At 43.8% G+C, this 18,497-nt stretch overlaps 1 protein-coding gene and 1 pseudogene across 1 annotated transcript in view; both read right to left on the bottom strand.

Annotated features, from left to right (window-relative positions):
* Nucleotides 1-18,497, bottom strand: part of LOC124722050 (cysteine dioxygenase type 1) — a 134,736-nt gene that overhangs the window by 87,260 nt on the left and 28,979 nt on the right. The window lies entirely within an intron of this gene.
* LOC124723576 lies at nt 10,825-10,942 on the bottom strand (annotated as a pseudogene).

Genomic DNA, 18,497 nt, shown 5'->3' with positions numbered 1-18,497 from the left:
GCGTTGCTGTCGTCAACGCCTATACAGGGTGTTACAAAAAGATACGGTCATACTTTCAGAAAACATTCCTCACACACAAATAAAGAAAAGATGTTATGTGGACATGTGTCCGGAAACGCTTAATTTCCATGTTAGAGCTCATTTTAGTTTCGTCAGTATGTACTGTACTTCCTCGATTCACCGCCAGTTGGCCCAATTCAAGGAAGGTAATGTTGACTTCGGTGCTTGTGTTGACATGCGACTCATTGCTTTACAGTACTAGCATCAAGCACATCAGTACGTAGCATCAACAGGTTAGTGTTCATCACGAACGTGGTTTTGCAGTCAGTGCAATGTTTACAAATGCGGAGTTGGCAGATGCCCATTTGATGTATGGATAAGCACGGGGCAATAGCCGTAGCGCGGTACGTTTGTATCGAGACAGATTTCCAGAACGAAGGTGTCCCGACAGAAAGACGTTCGAAGCAATTGATCGGCGTCTTAGGGAGCACGAAACATTCCAGCCTATGACTAGCGACTGGGAAAGACCTAGAACGACGAGGACACCTGCAATGGACGAGGAAATTCTTCGTGCAGTTGACGATAACCCTAATGTGAGCGTCAGAGAAGTTGCTGCTGTACAAGGTAACGTTGACCACGTCACTGTATGGAGAGTGCTACGGGAGAACCAGTTGTTTCCGTACCATGTACAGCGTGTGTAGGCACTATGAGCAGCTGATTGGCCTCCACGGGTACACTTCTGCGAATGGTTCATCCAACAATGTGCCAATTCCTCATTACAGTGCAAATGTTCTCTTTACGGATGAGGCTTCATTCCAACGTGATCAAATTGTAAATTTTCACAATCAACATGTGTGGGCTGACGAGAATCCGCACGCAATTGTGCAATCACCTCATCAACACAGATTTTCTGTGAACGTTTGGGCAGGCATTGTTGGTGATGTCTTGATTGGGCCCCATGTTCTTCCATCTACGCTCAATGGAGCACGTTATCATGATTTCATACGGGATACTCTACCTGTGCTGCTGGAACATATGCCTTTACAGGTAGGACACAACATGTGGTTCATGCACGATGGAGCTCCTGCACATTTCAGTCGAACGGTTCGTACCCTTCTCAACAACAGATTCGGTGACCGATGGATTGGTAGAGGCGGACCAATTCCATGGCCTCCACGCTCTCCTGATCTCAACGCTCTTGACTTTCATTTATGGGGGCATTTGAAAGCTCTTGTCTAAGCAACCCCTGTACCAAATTGTAGAGTCTCTTCTTGCTCGTATTGTGGACGGCTGTGATACAATACGCCATTCTCCGGGGCTGCATCAGCGCATCAGGGATTCCATGCGACGGAGAGTGGATGTAAGTATCCTCGCTAACGGAGGACATTTTGAACATTTCCTGTAACAAAGTGTTTGAAGTCACGCTGGTACGTTCTGCTGCTGTGAGTTTCCATTCCATGATTAATGTGATTCAAAGAGAAGTAATGAAATGAGCTCTAACATGGAAAGTAAGCGTTTCCGGACTCATGTCCACATATCATATTTTCTTTCTTTGTGTGTGAGGAATGTTTCCTGAAAGTTTGGCCGTACCTTTTTGTAACACCCTGTATAAGACAACAAGTGTCTGGCGCAGTTGTTAGCTCGGTTATTGCTGCTACAATGGCAGGTTATCAAGATAAGTGAGTTTGAAAGTCGTGTTATAGATGGCGCACGAGCGATGGGCACAGCGTCTACACTGTAGCGATGAAGTGTGGATTTTCCCGTACGGCCATTTCGCGAGTGTACCGTGAATATCAGGAATCTGGTAAAACATCAAATCTCCGACATCGCTGCGGCCGGAAAAAGATCCTGAGAGAACGGGACCAACGACGACTGAGGAGAATCGTTCAACGTGACAGAAGTACAGCCCTTCCGCAAATTGCTGCAGATTTCCATACTGGGCCATCAACAAGTGTCAGCGTGCGAACCATTGAACGAAACATCATGGATATGGTAACTTGGAGCCGAAGGCCGACTCGTCTACTCTTGATGACTGCACGACACAAAGCTTTAGGCCTCACCTCGGTCTGTCAACACCGACATTGGACTGTTGATGACGAAACATGTTGTCTGGTCGGACGAGTTTCGTTTCAAATTGTATCTAGCGGATGGACGTGTACGGGTATGGAGACAACCTCATGAATCCATGAGCCCTGCATGTCAGCAGGGGACTGTTCAAGCTGGTGGAGGCTCTGTAATGGTGTGGGGCGTGTGCAGTTGGAGTGATATGGGACCCCTGGTACGTCTAGATACGACTTTGACGGGTGACACGTACGTAAGCATCCTCTCTGATTACCTGTCATCCATTCATGTCCTTTGTGCATTCCGACGGACTTGGGAAATTCCAGCAGGACAATGCGACACCCCACACGTCCAGAATTGCTACGAAGTTGCTCCAGGAACACTCTTCTGACTTTCAACACTTCTGTTGCCCACCAATTTCCCAGACAGGAACATTACTGAGCATATCTGGGATGCGTTACAACGTACTGTTCAGAAGAGATTTCCACCGCCTCGTACTCTTATGGATTTAAGGACAGCTCTGCAGGGTTCACGGTGTCAGTTACCTCCAGATGCCACGTCGTGTTGCGTAACTTCTGTGTGCTCGCGGGAGCCCTACACGATATTAGGCAGGTGTACCACTTTCTTCGGCTCTTCAGTGTATAATGAGTACTTTATCCTACAAGCCACGTGAAGCTATTGTTTTTCGCAGTCGGAAATCAGCTGATTGTGATAAGGTTTTTAACTATCGTTTATTTGCATCGCGATGGTCCTGATAAAGAGACGAGTTCTTCCTAACCATCTTCAAAATTCTTACTGATCACGGCGCCTGACTCTGTCTCTAACTTAGAGTACTAGTTGACACTTTCGCCAGTGAATTTTATGAAGGCCTTTTTCCTGTGGCTATGGAGTGCCGTTCTTACACAAGATGATTGTTAATATATTCGCACAGCCTCGGCCTGTCTGACCTTCGGTATTTCATTACCACTGAATGTTTTAGGCCTTTGGTTGACAGTTCCCCACACACCTGTCATCAATAGCTGACAGGTTTTTCACTTATTGTAAGTAGCTCAGTTCCAGATAACATTTACACACATAATCATACTGTAATTTAGCTCCCCTCAACTAATTATTAGATCTAAATTCTCAAATAAGTACATGGTTAAGGGTCCTCAGTCCCTTTATTGAATTGTATGTATCTTGAATGAACATAGCCGCTTACTGAAGTCAGCAAACCATTACGAGTATCATCGTGTGAGTCAGCATTGGGATGTGCCAAGAACAACCATAAATGGATTTTTAGAGAATGAATCTTCCATCCTGCAACGGAGCCTGTGATATTTTGAAGCCTTATGGCAGTTTAAAACTTTGTGCCCTTCACAGGCAACGCTCTCACTGACTGAATCATCTAGGCAAGATTCGCGGACGGCCCTCAGCTTCACTTCTGTCAGGATCTCTCCCACATCACAGAATCTGTCCTGCATACCTTGTTGGACTAGCATTACTGAAATAAAGTTTATTACGGAGAAGTGCCTTAACCACAGACTGGGAGATTGTTTCTACCTTAGACCAGAGTCTGTGAAAATCAAGATTCCTGGTTGGTGTTGCATACATTTTAATATGCCAGGAAGATTCAAAACAGAGCAAATTCCGTTGCAAAATGAAAGACTTAAACTAAAAACTATCCTCACTGCTGTGATCGTGATTTAAAGTGACGAAACTGAAGACTGGATTCAGAATTACACTGCCTGACAAAAAAGTGAAGCACCAAGAAGACATGGTCGAATGTCAGTGTGACTTTGTAAACGTACACATCATCGGCGGATGTGTAAATGATCAGAATTGCAATTATCTGTGGGAGGTGGAATGGCCACCAGAGGGCATCAGTTTTGTTCTTGTTTAGTGTTGTGGCCAGGGCTAGTATGTATGTAAGGGGAGTGAACTGTATCAAATATTGAGCGACCACTATGAAGGACAGGAAGATGCCACATACTAATCTGAGACGCTGTTATCGCCACCTGACGGAGTTTTAAATGGGCTCAATGTGGTTCTCCATTTGGCTAGCTGGTGGAATCGTACTTTACCCAGATTTGTGAGGTATTCACATGTGACAATGGCGTGATGTTGGATTGCAGGTGCCGGCATACTCGTCGTCAAGGTTTCCGCCGACCACGTCTGACCACCATAAGGGGTGATCGACGTACTTCCCACCAAGCACATCGTAACCCTTTCATATCTGCGCTTGCCGTACGAAAACGTTGAATACACTCCCTTCAACATTCTGAGTCATGCAGCACCAATCGGAGGAGACTAGCAGCAACCTGGCAAAGGAATTACCGTCGAACGCGTAGGCTGTCTTTAACACCACAACAGAAACGGCGGTGTTTTCAGTGGTGGTGTGACCGGGAAGCATCCGATAAATGGCACCGCATTGTGGTCAGCGATGGACCGTGGGTCTGTACAACCTCGGATGACCATCGACGCTGAATATGGTGGCAAGCTGGGAAGAGGTCTCTCAACCATTGAAGTTTCATTGCGTTTCCTCCTCCCCTTCTGGGTGCTACACCTTTTTTTGTCTGGCAGTCTGTTTACAGATGCTGTTTACGACACGAATGTAATTACAGTTCCACTAGTGTTCTCCTCACTATATTATTCAATGTCTGCGTTTCATGAGAAAGGTGGCGGGTGTTTAATAACAAATCTTCTCGCTCGCGATGCAACACAGTCTCAAATTCTACAGTGCGACAATCTCATTCACCAGATACTAGCCAGCTAACAGCGTCTGCAACGTTCCAGTATCTTGTGTGTTTGTATCCACGATAGCCAATTTCTTCCAGTTGAGATGACGCCTGTTGTGAAACTATTCCCTATTATCCGTTTGACTTTCCGGGCAATGCATTTTGCTTCACCACACGTTAAATGTATGTCTCCAAACTCGTTTAAGAGAAATGCTCCCTATTCGACATTTAGTCATGATCGTAACCACTAGTAAACTCTACCGTGGAAACGTGACATATGACTGCGTATCGTTTTTGAATGTAGTGACTCCAGCGTCGATGCAACAGGCAATTGTTTATTATAGGTTCGTTTGAGCAGTCGCCAGCGGGATCACGCGCATGCACAAAGCTGAAGGCGCGTTTGAACAGCGCCTTTTCGCGCTTCCGGCTGCTTGGTGTGTGGCTGTTAGCTGTTTCAACAGTGAGTAGCAAGCAGCCCGACTGCAGCCGTAAAAATTTTTCCGGCGCTCCCAACCTGCCAGATTAGCGCAAGCGCAGAGCTGTCTGAGTTGTCTCTTCATGTACAGGTCTCACGTCAAATGAAAGCGAAAGGGATTTCTCTGAGTGGTGAACTGTCAAGTGAATTAAAATTCATTCACATAATCGCGGAAGTCTAAAATAATATGTTATTACTTTAAGTTTTCTGATCTTATTTTATATCCACGTTATTAGTAGGCAAAGAATTAATCGTTTTACAGAACACCGAGTTTATATTTGTCAGTTTGCTGAAGACATTTGGTTTTTAGTAATCTATTGAAATGAACCGTTCTTCGCCACAGAGGCAGACAACTTATTTGAAACAAAGAGTTTCATTCCACACTGTTGTCTAGTTTTAACTGTTCACTTAATTTCAAGTGCACATTTTCGTTTTATCACACTATGGCGTTAACAGACCACATATTACGCCACAATGAAGAGCCAAACATGAGAGTTACAGTAACCTTACTCCAAGGAATTTGGCAACCCGAAAATAAAGCTGAAAAGCTTAATACTAAGTAGGTACATCAGTGTGAATCTGGACATACAAATGCTTACTTTAAACCGAATTATTATTTTTAGTGTGGTTTAGCAGAGTTAATGGTTCCTCTCATACCTTCCGCAAAACACAATGTATTTCGATCACAAGACATTTTCAATATCTGTCTGGTACCTCCTCTAGGACTCATGTTATTTCTGATTTCGTGTTGTTTACGTCTTAAACTTACACAACGTTATTCTCGGTAAATTATAGACTGGCAACATACCGCGTTTTATCATAGTAACTTCTCAGATTGCTTTATATTAATTCCTAAAGTAGACTATAAAGTGTCAGTTGTACAGACTCTTGGATTTACAGATGATCTTATTAAATGTTTATACAATTTCAAATGCAGGTAGTCATAAAATAACTTATTGCCTTTAGTTCTGGTGTATACAAGGAACTGTTCTTTAGTTTTGCAAGGAATTTGTATTTTTCTTTCTAGTTTTGGGCAGTGCTGTGTCGATGTAAACCTGATTGGAAATGTTGCATCTTAACAGTATTTCACAGTTCCAATAAAAAATCTATGTTAAAGTCAATACATAACAAAATACACCGTGGAGACAAACGCCTAATATCATGCCGAACCTTCTTTGGCTCTGGATAGTGCAGCGACTTGACTTGGTATGTACTCAACAAGTCTTTGGCATTCCCCTACAGAAATACTGAGCCATGCTGCCTCTATACCCGTACATAAATGCGAAAGCGTTGCCGGTGTAGGATTCTGTGCACGAACTGACCTCTCGATTATGTCCCATAAATGTTCGATGGCATTTACGTCGGGCGATCTGGGTGGCCAAATCATTATCTCTAACTGTTCAGAATGTTCTTCAAAGGAATCGCGAACAACTGTGGCCCAGTGTCATTGCTCATTGTCATCTATAAAAAATTCCATTTGGGAACATGAAATCCATGAATAACTATTTCCAGTGGATTAGCATGCGCAGTCTCTTGTTGACAACGTGGGTCCGTGGTTTCGTGGAGTCTGAGCCACAATCGAACCCTACCATCAGCTCTTACCAGCTGAAATCGGAACTCATACCTGACCAGGTCGCTGTTTTCGAGTCGTTTAGGGTCCAACCATTATGGTCATGAGCCCAGGAGAGGCGCTGCATTCGATGTCGTGCTGTTAGCAGAAGCATTCGCGCCGGTCGTCTGTAGACATAGCTCTTTAACGCCAAATTTCGCCGCATTCTCATAACGGATACGTTCGTCTTACGTCCCACATCGACTTCTGCTGTTGTTTCACGCAGTGTTGCTTCTCTATCATTACTATAGTCTAGTTTTGAAATGAGTATTATTCCAACAACTGCTTCATAATTTTGGATTCCTGATCATGGTACTATATGCTAAAACAATTGCCCTGAGTACAATAACTGCGTATGTCCTGTCAGAACAACATTCCACAGTGCTGCACATGATCGTGTGATGCTCCAGTACTGACGAAGGTCCAAACAGAAATGCGACGAGAAGCGTTTGAGCAAAGCAAAAAAACCGAGCACGGGCTCCATCGTAGCTGCGCATGTGCTGTTACGTCTACTTCCTGAAGCTTGAAAGTAGCCGTCTGGCAGCTGCTCAGACGAACTTTATGGGGTATAAGCAATTTACAACCACGTGTGTAATAACTGCTGCCGTTTGAATTATTCATATCCAGCCATTGGTTTCTTATCTGCAGATATTCAGTTTAGGGTTCTCTGCATATGTCTAAGTTTAGCCCTAAGCGTTTCGCACAATCTGCATCACTATCCGATCAGAAGTATTTGGACACCTATTAGTGAACATTAAATGAGGTTTGTCCACTCTTCGTCTTTATGACGACTTGGACTCTGCAGGGAACATTTAAAATGAGGTGTCTGAACGTCTGTGGGGGACGTCAGTCCACTCTTTCTCAAGTCGAAATCAGAGAGGGTACTGGTGTTGCACGCTGGGTTCTGGAGGGAATTCGGCGTCTCACTCACCCCACAGATGTTCCATTGTATTAAGGTCGGGACTACGGGTAGGTCAGTCCATTTCAGGAATGTTATTGTCCAAAAACCATGGCCTCACAGATGCTGATTAATGAAAGGTTGCACTGTCATGCTGATACAAAAAATCTTCGTCTCCGAACTATTCCCCAACGGTTCGCCGTACAAAATGCTATAAAATGTGTTAATTTCCTTCCGTATTTACCGGATTCTTAAGCACAATAAGAGTATCACACCCTAACCACGACTAACACCCCATACCATAACACCACCTCCGAGGTAGTTCACCGTTGTCACTACGCACGATGTCAGGCGACGTTTTCCAGGTATTCGCCAAACTCAAATCCTTCCACCGAATGACCACAGGGTATAGTATGGTTCATCAATCCAAACCAATCGTTTCTAGTCATCAACTGTCGATCGGTGTCGCTATTTACGCCACTTCGAGTGTCGCTTAGCATTGTCTACAAAATGTGTGGCTTATGAGCAGCTATTTCAGATGGTTCAAATGGCTCTGAGCACTATGGGACTTAACATCTGAGGTCATGAATCCCCTAGAACTTAGAACTACTTAAACCTAACCAACCTAAGGACATCACACACATCCCTGTCCGAGGCAGGATTCAAACCTGCGACCGTAGCGGTCGCGCGGTTCCAGACTGAAGAGCCTAGAACCGCTCGGCCACAACGGCCGGCAGCAGCTATTTGACCACTGCTCCTCATTCTTTTTAAATCCCTACGCACAGCCATTGTACTAGCTGGACTGCTGTAGCACTTTGGAATTCAGGCATGACTCCTTCCGCTGATTTCATGTGATTTTTTTAAAATCGCTTTGCGCAATGCTCGACCATCTCTGTCCGTCAGTGCATAAAGTCTGCCTTGTCTTGGTTTAACTGTTGTCACCAACAGTCGAGTTGGGCAGCTTTATAAGGCTGTAAATGCCTAACTGATTTGCTACTCAAGTGACATCCTGTGAGTAGTCCCCGTTCGGAGTCACTGAGCTCTCCGGATCGACACATTCTGCTGTTACTGCATCTCTAGTGGGAAAACAATACTCCTCGCCTCCATTTATACTAGCTGGTCGACCTCATGTGACATTTTCCGTATTACATAGGGATCTCCGTATGCCATTGCTCAGATAGTGTACACTCCACAATACACTGAACAGTAAAGGCGGATGCTGAGTACATAGTTCGGCTGATAGACCCCCATTTACAAGAGGGGCATAGCACTTGGAATGAAATCTGACGAAGCTCTAAAAATAACGATTTTAAAACACCACAGTAGTAGAAACTTGAAGATTCAGCCTTGTTTCTTACCTATCCTATACTTTCTTACTTCATTATCAAAAAACCACTCTTACTGTTCTGTGATGCAGATATGACCATCGATTATAAAATTATCTGATAACTGCGAATATCGTTTGACCTTTGGCGGAAGAAAGTCCTTTTAACTTTGGCGGGAGACTTCAAGGACAGTATTCTTGTTAACGAATTGGTAGATAGTAACAGTGAACAAGTGACGAGAGTAATTCTAGCACAGTTAACACTATGCTGAATAACAGATCCCTAAAATAGCCCTGTGGAATACGGCTATATTCTGTGTTTCAAGGTCGTCCTCGTCTTACATACGTGCCACCTCTGTCTTACAACGTTTATGTCCACCATATTCCTGGTTCCTCTATGTGTCTCCTACTCTTCAGATTGTAGTTCAGGATTTTCTATGTTAGTCTTTCATTTCTCATTTTCTTCACATGTAGTTTCCATCTATCTCTGTATGAAACTATTTCCTCATTGATAACAATCACATTCGTATGATTACTTTCGCTTTCGTACAATAGCAATGTTGTTTTATAAAACCTGATACTTGTATGTTTTCGGATTTGATAGTTGAACATTCTGTTTATTGTTTCTCATATACGAGGGTAATCCCAAAAGTAAGCTCTCCTATTTTTTTATAAGTACATAGACCTGTTTATTTCGACAATGGTTTACATCAGTTTACAGCTTGAACATTTAGCTATTTTTCGACATAATCACCATTTCTGTCGATGCATTTTTGTAGACGCTGTGGCAGTTTTTGTATGCCTATGTCATACCAGCTCGCCGCCATGCTGTTCAGAAGGTTATGAACCTCTTCTTTCACCTCGTCATCGGAGCTGAATCGCTTTCCGGCCAAATGTTCTTTCAACCTAGGGAACAGGTGATACTCACTGGGCGCCAAGTCAGGACTATAGGGTGGGTGGGTGATTATGTTCCACTGAAACTGTTGCAGGAGAGCAAAGGTTTGCCGAGTGATGTTTGGGCGAGCGTTGTCATGGAGAATGTGTACGCCCTTGCTCAACATTCCACTTCTCCGGTTCTGAATTGCCCGATTGATTTTTTTCGGAGTCTCACAATACCTGTCAGCGATAACTGTGGTCCCAGCGATTCAGCTCCGACGATGACGTGAAAGAAGAGGTTCATAACTTTCTGAACAGCATGGCGGCGAGCTGGTATGACTTGGGCATACAAAAACTGCCACAGCGTCTACAAAAATTCATCGACAGGAATGGTGATTATGTCAAAAAATAGCTACATGTTCAAGCTGTAAACTGATGTAAACCATTGTAGAAATAAACAGGTCTATGTACTTATAAAAAATAGGAGACCTTACTTTTGGGATTACCCTCGTAGCTTCAAATTTGATAAGCTTTTCATCTATTTGATTATCATTATCATAACCTGTGTCGCAGGTTACATATTAAATTATTTCATTGTTTTACTGTCTCCGAGTTTACTAAGTATTTATCTTGAAAAGGCTGCCACTTTCGTCTTAACTCCACCCGAACAGGCCATGAAGACCCAACGGTACCGACCGGCCGCCGTGTCATCCTCAATTACAGGCATCACCGGATGCAGATACGGACGGGCACGTGGTCAGCACACTGCTCTCCCGTCCGTATGTCAGTTTCCGAGACCGGAGGCGCTATTTCTCAATCAAGTAGTTCCTCAGTTTGCCTCACAAGGGCTGAGTGCACTTCGCATGCCAACAGCGCTCAGCGGACCCAATGGTCACCCATCCAAGTGCTAGCCCAGCCCGATAGCGCTTAACTTCGGTGATCTGACGGGAACCGGTGTTACCACTGCGGCAAGGCCGTTGGCACTTTCATCTGACGTAATGCAATTTTAAACATTATATTCTGTACGTACATGGTTTAGCCTATGTACTGCCAACTGCGTCTTGTCCTGAGTTTATTGCATTATCAACTTTGATCTTCGCCTAGAACTGTTATTCTATTGCTCAGAATTTTTTTTAGTAGATCTTGTACGCATTTTTTAACAGACTAGTTCCTCTGTAATTTCTACACTCGAGTTGCAACACATACAGTAAAACGTGGTTTTTCAAGAGCTTCCACGGAGAACACTAAAGCAAAAGAGTGTGTCCCACGTTTGGTTACGAACATCATTCAGAACCTTGTCTTCCTGCATAACAGATCTGAGCTACCAAATACATCGGCTCTATGATGCGAAGGACGCGAATTTGTCACTTTATTTTTACAACAATGAAGGTCGGTATGGATTCACTGATCTCCTTAGTAAACGCAATTTAAGACATTCAGTTTATGTGAGGAGAGGTAACAGTGGATAGTAGCTTGGGTTGTATTTGAGCTACACCGCTTCAGAACCATTCGAGAAACAAAAATTGGCGGACGTTAATGGCAGTAAGAAGATTTCTTTATTGTCACGTACAAGATGTAAAGCACTGGGGAATCAAGTAACCAATGAGCACCACATTAGCGGCAGAGATAACACAAATGCATAAGTAATTTCAGGGTAATTATTCGCTAAAATTAATAACAAGGCATAAACGACCGAACGGAATTGCGCATTAAGGTCATACGCACGATCATTACATCGAATGTGACAGATGGTTTCAGGTATTCCACACTTACACAGCCCAGTCACATTATATGACCACCTGTCAAAAGCTTGAATAAAGACATTTTGCAGCGTAGATCGCTGCGAGACGCGTAGGAAAAGTCATTGAAGTTCTGGAAGGTACCGACAGGGCTGTGGAGCCACGTCGACTCCAGTGCAGTGGCCAGCTGCCCTAGGTTTCTCGATTGAGGATCAATGGCGCGTAACAGCCGGATCGAGGTGGTTCCACAGATTCTCGATTGGGTTAAAATCCGATCAGTTTGGTAGCCAGGGAGTACGGTAAACTCATCTTGGTGCTCTTCAGGCCACGCACGTACACAACTAGCTGTGTGATACTTTGTATTCACCTGCTGGTAGATGCCCTCGTGCATAGGAAAAACGAACAGCATGTAGAGGTGAACTTGGTCCCCGAGGATAGATCCATATCTGTGTTGACCTACTGTGCCTTTCAGAATGGCGAGATCATCCAAGGAATGCCACGAAAACAGTCCCCAGATAACAACGCTTCCTCGTCCGGCCTGGACACCTCGGACGATTATAGCAACGTGTTTGCTTTTGTACGTTTCACACCGTACACGCCAACGGCCATCTGGCGTCTGAAAATGCCACCTGTCGCCACTCAGCGAACGTCCAGTAGCGGTACTGGCGTGCATTCCAGCCTTCGTCGATGATGAAGAGCAGACAGCACGGGTGCTTGAGCAGGGGGCTAACGGTCGTTGGGGAGACACCCTTCGTTCATCTGGGCTGTCAGTAGCTCAACAGTTGCACGGCTATGCGCCCGTACACATCTTTGCAGCCGTCGTTTACCCCTGTCACCTGTGACCCATGGTACGCCACGGTTGCCTCGGCGCCGGATTTGAATAGCGCCATTTCGCCATGGTGGCATGTTCACAGTTTAAAAACTTAGCCGTTTCGGAAATGCTTCCGCCCTTGGCCCGCAAGCCTATGATCATACCCTTTTGGATGTCAGATAAATCGCTCCGTTTCCGAATTACCACAACGACTGTACTGTTTTCCGAATTCCCCAGACACGCTTTATATACCCTCCACTGCTAGTGCTGCCACGTATTGTCTGTGAGTGCTTATTGAAAGTTGACGTCGAATACAGGGTGTTACAAAAAGGTACGGCCAAACTTTCAGGAAACATTCCTCACACACAAAGAAAGAAAATATGATATGTGGACATGTGTCCGGAAACGCTTACTTTCCATGTAAGAGCTCATTTTATTACTTCTCTTTGAGTCACATTAGTCATGGAATGGAAACACACTGCAACAGAACGTACCAGCGTGACTTCAAACACTTCGTTACAGGAAATGTTCAAAATGTCCTCCGTTAGCCAGGATACATGCATCCACCCTCCGTCGCATGGAATCCCTGATGCGCTGATGCAGCCCCGGAGAATGGCGTATTGTATCACAGTCGTCCACAGTACGAGCAAGAAGAGTGTCTACATTTGGTACCGAGGTTGCGCAGACAAGAGCTTTCAAATGCCCCCATAAATGAAAGTCAAGAGGGTTGAGGTCAGGAGAGCGAGGAGGCTATGGAATTGGTCCGCCTCTACCAATCCATCGGTCACCGAATCTGTTGTTGAGAAGGGTACGAACCGTTCGACTGAAATGTGCAGGAGCTCCATCGTGCATGAACCACATGTTGTGTCCTACTTGTAAAGGCACATGTTCCAGCAGCACAGGTAGAGTATCCCGTATGAAATCATGATAACGTGCTCCATTGAGCGTAGGTGGAAGAACATGGGGCTCAATCAAGACATCACCAACAATGCCTGCCCGAATGTTCACAGAAAATCTGTGTTGATGACGTGATTGCACAATTGCGTGCGGATTCTCGTCAGCCCACACATGTTGATTGTGAAAATTTACAATTTGATCACGTTGGAATGAAGCCTCATCCGTAAAGAGAACATTTGCACTGAAATGAGGAATTGACACATTGTTGGATGAACCATTCGCAGAAGCGTACCCGTGGAGGCCAATCAGCTGCTGATAGTGCCTGCACACGCTGTACATGGTACGGAAACAACTGGTTCTCCCTTAGCACTCTCCATACAGTGACGTGGTCAACGTTACCTTGTACAGCAGCAACTTCTCTGACGCTCACATTAGGGTTATCGTCAACTGCACGAAGAATTTCCTCGTCCATTGCAGGTGTCCTCGTCGTTCTAGGTCTTTCCCAGTCGCTAGTCATAGGCTGGAATGTTTCGTGCTCCCTAAGACGCCGATCAATTGCTTCGAACGTCTTTCTGTCGGGACACCTTCGTTCTGGAAATCTGTCTCGATACAAACGTACCGCGCTACGGCTATTGCCCCGTGCTTATCCATACATCAAATGGGCATCTGCCAACTCCGCATTTGTAAACATTGCACTGACTGCAAAACCACGTTCGTGATGAACACTAACCTGTTGATGCTACGTACTGATGTGCTTGATGCTAGTACTGTAGAGCAATGAGTCGCATGTCAACACAAGCACCGAAGTCAACATTACCTTCCTTGAATTAGGCCAACTGGCGGTGAATCGAGGAAGTACAGTACATACTGACGAAACTAAAATGAGCTCTAACATGGAAATTAAGCGTTTCCGGACACATGTCCACATAACATCTTTTCTTTATTTGTGTGTGAGGAATGTTTCCTGAAAGTTTGGCCGTACCTTTTTGTAACACCTTGTATAGGCGGTGGTCGCATCAATGTGAGTAGACTGTCTATAATCATGCAGAATACTTTGTTGCTGTGTCACTTTCTTCAGCATTTTCCTGTGTAATCATTTGCCCATATGTTACGAGTTCAAAAGCAGAGCACCAGTGCTTCAGACATATCAGTACCACTATTCTTAATAGTGAAACATTCTTAGGAAATGTCGGTCAACCTCAATGCGGCACTTCGTGAATATAATCGAGAAATACACGCAATATTCTGCGCAAGCACAACGCTGCTATTTGATTTGATTCATCATAAAAACTGCCTCGAAAAGCTACACTCATCCTAACATTCGGCTAACTCACCTTCTGTATATCTGATTATTGAAATCAGAGAGACAACTTAATATTCGGGAACAGAATAAGTAATCAGACAAATTGGCCTTTTTTTCCAAATGAACCGAAACACCATTGTCTGAAACGATTAAGGGAAACTACGGGAAACATAAATCAGGTTATAGAACTGAAATTTGAAACATGCTCTTCGCAAATACAAGTCGGGGGTCTTATCTATTGCTACAGCTCCGATAATTTTGAACAAACCGTTGTAGAAATAATCCCACGGAAATAAGAGCACATACAAGAGACTCCATATTGCTTGTTTCGCTCGAATCATACACTAATGGATACATATTTCCGCCCGTCAAGCAACTAAAATAATACGTGTGACTAGGGCCTCCCGTCGGATTGACCGTTCGTCGGGTGCAAGTCTTTCGATTGGACGCCATTTTGGCGACTTGCGCGTTGATGGGGATGAAATGATGATGATTAGGACGACACAACACCCAGTCCGTGAGCGGAGAAAATCTTTCTGTCGCTCTGACCACTCTGCTACCGGGGGCGGATCTTCAAGTAACTATATGTATCAGACCAAAACAACTTATTTATGTGGGTTGGTGCTTGACTGGCCAAAGATTTTGAGTATCAACAGGCGCTCGGTCCTTCAGTTTTCTGCTTTCTAACGCTACTGCCACTGGCTTGTATACGTATAATGTGCCACGTTCCGCCATGACTTAAACTGCAATTTATGCGATGTAGCTGTCTGTGTTATAGAAACGCAAGAGCATTTGACTTTTAGTGGGGCTGTGCCTGTTCAGAGACTGATTAGTACTCTACTTTTTACTCTTTAATTACAGTATTTTCAGTTCTTATCACAGTAATGGATCATTCAGAATCGAAAATCCAGTCGATCTGTGGAGAAATTCGAGTTATTACCTGCGGGCAGAATCGACAGGATGTGGTAGTATACTTAACCTGCACATCAGATGCATTAAGAAGTGGAACCCGAAGAAAGAAGGAGGAGAATGAGATTAGTGTTAAAGTCCCGTCGACAACGCGATCATTAGAGTCGGAGTACAAGCTCGGATTAGGGAAGGATGCAGAATGAAATCGGCCTCGCCCTTTCAAAGGAACCACCCCAGCATTTGCTTCAAGCGATTTAGCGAAATTTCCGAAAACTTCAGGATGGCCGGACGCAGGTTTGAACCGTCGTCCTCCTGAATGCGAGTACAGTATGCTAACCACTGCGCTAAATCGCTTGGTGTCAAAAAAGAAATTTCTCTTCATGTAGCCTTGGAAGCATCGCACTAGAATCAATTTAAAAGCGTGAATCAAGGAGTCCGTTAGTACTTTGTTTCTGGGGACGTCGCTGAAGAGGAAGAACCATACAACTAGAATAATATTTGGGAAAGACTAATATAATTCAAACACAATGTGCATTATAAATTTACATGTTTTCAAGCAAACATAATTTTTCATTCTTATCGTCATCAAGTTTCACAAAGTAACAAACCATCTGTTAAAAAAAGGTTATGAAACTAATTTGTTGTGATATTTAGATAGGCGTTATCGACGTTGAAACAATCGAAAGATAGAAATGCAAGCAATGTGAAGCGACAGTGACAGATGACCAATCGTGCAAATTGTAACACCAACTATTTTCAGTTGACACCTGAAATGGACATTGCTACCAAAAACTGTACCTCTTTTACATGCGAATTCTGAGGAAACCCTACACATCTGTTAGGTTTCCATTAACTTGGTGGTCGTACCAGCCAATTTATTCTCAGCAGAGGTATACTTAACGCATCTGGCGTCCTCACTCATACAAAGAACCTTATCCAACGCTCAACAAAAATTTATGATTAGTAATTGAAAGGAGTTACATCACAAATAAAATAACTCAAAAGTACTTCCGTATCTAACGAATAATACTGTCTAATTTCCATTCTCCATCATCTCGAACACAAAGAAATTAGTTTTTCGAAGTTCAACAGTAATTGGGTAACAACTTATTCGCTTAACGGAGTGTAACACATTGATTCCATTAAGTGTCTCTGTTCTTTGGTTATACGATTATATGAAAATCTGATTCCTTTGGGGTGTCGTACTAGACAGGGTATCGCTATAACTGAATGACTGCAGATGTAAATTCGCGAAAACGTAACCTGCTACCCCATCTCCCATTACTGTCAACGGAAAAATTAATAAGTTTAGGAATTTCCTCCTTGTAATATGCAGCACGGAAATGCCAGTTCGCCACTGTAGATTGTTGTTACCACCCGGTTACACCTTATCTTGAATAACTTGAGTGTTATCACTACGTCGATTGGTGCTCAGGGTCAAAAACATTGCTCTGAAATGGGACTTATCGCAAAGCATTGCGTTTTTAAGAAATACTTTATTCTAATTTATAGCTGGTTTTTCTGTCATATCTTTGAGAGGCAATTGACAGAACAGTTCTGCAATAATTAGCAGCCACTCGGACGTTATGTTCGGGCAGATGGCGTATGACCTCCCGCCACATCCCCCCCCCCATTCCCCATCACCCGCCCCCCCATCCCCATCACCCCCAGAACCACCGCCGCCAAGCCGCACCAACGAGGAGGGACAGTGGTAAGGCATAGGCCTCGCTAGGGTGACCAACTCTCCCGTATTTCCCGGGATCTCCCGTATTTAGAGACATTTTTTCATAATCTCCCGGCTCCCGTATTTTCAGGCTCAGTGGCCGTTTATCTCTCGTTTTTAACTGTAATTTTCTTATCACGTACCGGTATATAAAAATATTTTTCGATCATTTAAATTTTGCACGCACTGTCAGGATTCATTCCTAGACAGCAGAGAAAACTGATTCTATATCGACCTTCGACATTAGATGTCGACATTATGTCTATCGAATATCTTTGAAATGATCGACCGACGCTTGGCGGTTAGATGTGACTTTGTTCCTGTGCCAGTGCTTACTGTGAATCGTCGTTAACTTGTTCGAGGTTGATGGGCAGCGAAGATGAAACTAAAGCGCCACCAAAAAAAAAAGTATATGTGTACATATCTTACGAAATGGGAAGCTTTATATTCCCAGATTGGACCAGCACTGTCAAATGCTTATAAAGCAAACTGCTCAATTTGCAAACGGGAGTTTAGCATCGCGCATGGCGGCAAGAACGATTGTTTACAGCCCATGAATACTTCAGGTACGGTAATAAATTATTAATATGTATCTTATATAAAATCATATATATAATATCTTACTGTTCAGTGCGTAGTAATTAGTAATCCGCAATTTTCTGAGTTAACATCTTGTATTTGCTTGTAAGTCACAAAAGCAAGGCAAATGATGTTACTACATCATCCAAAATAACTACGTTCTTCATCTCTCCTCACCTGAGCAAAGGCTTAACAAACGAAGATATGAAAACCATTGCTGCTGAACTTTCATTAGTCTACCACACAGTGCAGCACAATCTAAGCTATAGGAGCTTGGACTGTGCTATCAAACTTTCGAAAAACGTGTTCAGTGAATTTAATGTGTCAAAGAAAATATCTTGCGGGCGAACTAAAGCTGAAATGACGATAATGAAAGTATTGGCCCCAAGAAGTGTGAACGATTTTCTGGAAGGTTTAAATGACCCCAAGAAGTGTTTCATGTTATTTTCTTTAGCAATCACCTAAACAGGAAAATGTTTCCAATTGTCATACGATATTTTGACCCCTTTAGCGGAATTCAAAACAAATTGCTGGATTTCGTAGAACAGGCAGATGAAAGTGCAATTGATGTCCATA

This window comes from Schistocerca piceifrons, chromosome X (genome assembly GCF_021461385.2).
Source record: "Schistocerca piceifrons isolate TAMUIC-IGC-003096 chromosome X, iqSchPice1.1, whole genome shotgun sequence".
Taxonomy (NCBI): Eukaryota; Metazoa; Arthropoda; class Insecta; order Orthoptera; family Acrididae; genus Schistocerca; species Schistocerca piceifrons.
Note: the sequence above shows the minus strand (reverse complement) of the source record. Positions and strands in the feature narration are given on the sequence as shown.